Below are 2,500 nucleotides of genomic sequence, written 5' to 3' on the forward strand. Positions count from 1 at the left end.
CTAACACACTATAGATCAATTAATCCATCTGTCTGAATTTTTGTGGGTCAGTGCCAAGTTTAGAGGGTCATTGTTATTTCGCACTGGACATTCATATCGTACTGTCAGTAAATGTTGACCGACAGGTGTGTGTGTGTGTGTGTGTGTGTGTGTGTGTGTGTGTGTGTGTGTGTGTGTGTGTTGGGGGTGGGTGGGATAAGAGCGTGTATGTTTGCATGTGTGTGTGTGTGTGTGATTGCTAGTGAGTAAATGAATACTCTTGTCTGTTTGCATGTCTTTTTTTCTTTCTCTCTATCGATCTGTTTCTCTCTCTATAATTCCTACAATGTACCCCCCCCCCTTCCCCCACACCCCTTCGGTAAGGGGTTTGACCTGCATCTGAATAAATATTGTTGTCGTTATCGTTAGCGCTGTCTAAACTAAGCACTCATTAGAACAAAGAAAGCATGATTTCAAAATTAGCTAACAGCTCTGAAATGAGTCCCGTGGTAATTCAAATACATGCATCTACGTTTATGACGCATTTGGCAATCACCTTTTCACTGAATCATAAATTTGCTTCTTTGAAATTAAAGAAGTTCAAAATAGCATTCCTCGAAACGAACGAACCCCAATAGGGATCGCACGTTGTTGTATGTTTCTGCGAGTAAATATATTGTTGTCGATATGTTTGATTCTCGGACTGATCATTTCCAATGATATGAAATGGGAGAAAAATACGGAGAAAATTGTTAAGAAAGCACAACAGCGCCTGTACTTTCTTCGGCGCCTCAAAAAGTTCGGAATTAAAAAAAAAAATCATGGTTGATTTCTACCGAGCAGTCATTGAAAGTGTGCTGACCTTTGCTATTGCTGTTTGGTACGGAAACATTTCCAAGGCAGAAGTTGCAGCCCTTTACCGAATCGTAAAAACTGCCACCAAGATTACCGGGGCTGATCTACCTTCTCTAGAAGACATATTTTATAAGCTGCTACTCAAAAAAGCAAAATCAATCAGCTAGGACGAATCACATCCAGCTTTTGGGATTTTCGAGATGCTCCCCTCTGGTCGACGGTACAAAAGTATAAGGACGAAAACCAATCGCTTCGCCAGAAGCTTTTTCCCCAAAGCAGTCAATGCCCTGTCTTTCGAACAGATCCAGTGTAATAAATAGAATTGTGCAACCAACAACCATCTATCCGAATATCTAGTCATCAGCCCCATCCACATGTAATATGCAGCTTCTGTGTGTGTGCGTGCATGTGTGTGTGTGTATGTGTGTGTGTGTGTGCAGTGCGTGCATGCGTTAGTATGCACAAGTTTTTATATTGATATGCACTTGTATGTATCTTATTTCTACTGTATTTGTGTTTGTGCATGATTTTCGATTTATGTTCGTATCTTGGTATCTTGTTATGTACTGCTCCCCTCCCCCCAATATTCCTTGTGACCTCTTATGAAAGTGTGTGTGGCAGTGAGAGAGAGAGAGAGAGAGAGAGAGTATGATAAGTCCACGTTGGTTCTATGTGTGTTCGACAGCCTGATAAAGCCAAAGTATAGGGCGAAATCTTGAGAGAACGAATTAAACTCCGTGGGCACACGATCTGACTATTGTTTATTTTTCAGAATAACTTTGCAAGCATTAACGAAGGGAAAGAAATATTGAAGCTAGTGATCTAAATTGAGGTATACATTTCAAACACACACACACACACACACACACGAACACACACACACACACACACACACACACACACACACACACACACACACACACTAATATCACTAATAGTGAAAAGACGCTAAACTAAAGAACGAACACACACACACACACACACACACACACACACACACACACACACACACACACACACACACACACACACACTTTTTTTCCCCCGCACACCATGATGGTGTTGGAAAACGAGTGCAGGTAACAGCTAAAACATCCTTTCCTTTTTCTTTTCCAAAATAACTTTTCAAGCAGGAAAAGAGAAACAATGAATGTATATTTTAATTCTCTCTCGGATGGAGAGAATCAGTTCTACGGCTAACATGAGCAGATTCGATTTCTATGGACTCATAAGATTCTTATATTTCGAGATTGGTAACGAGTTGTCATCCCGCATCGCAATCTGGAGTCACCAGTCTTTGTTAGTTGTCTCGCAGTGGAGAAAAGTTAGAATCCAACCACTTCCTAAGGCAGCTCGTTGGGTTACGCTGCTGGTCAGGCATCTGCTTAGCAGATGTGGTGTAGCGTATATGGATTTGTCCGAACGCAGTCACGCCTCCTTGAGCTACTGATACTGATACTGATACTAAAGCAGCCCAAGAAGGATGAAGTAAAGAACAGGAAGAAAATAAGACAACAAAATATACTGTGAAAAAAATAATGGTAAATGATAATGATACCACACTGCACTTTATGCTTGGTTGGAGAGGAGATGCAAAGGAGAACACACATGTGTGGTCAGTTCAACTCAACTGTTCTAATTATAACCCAAGTATTGTCAGGCATAC

At 41.0% G+C, this 2,500-nt stretch overlaps 1 protein-coding gene across 1 annotated transcript in view; it reads right to left on the reverse strand.

Moving 5' to 3' along the window:
• LOC143279473 (uncharacterized) overlaps positions 1–2,500 on the reverse strand; it is a 9,431-nt gene that overhangs the window by 2,615 nt on the left and 4,316 nt on the right. The window lies entirely within an intron of this gene.

Source organism: Babylonia areolata, chromosome 2 (genome assembly GCF_041734735.1).
Source record: "Babylonia areolata isolate BAREFJ2019XMU chromosome 2, ASM4173473v1, whole genome shotgun sequence".
Classification (NCBI taxonomy): domain Eukaryota; kingdom Metazoa; phylum Mollusca; class Gastropoda; order Neogastropoda; family Buccinidae; genus Babylonia; species Babylonia areolata.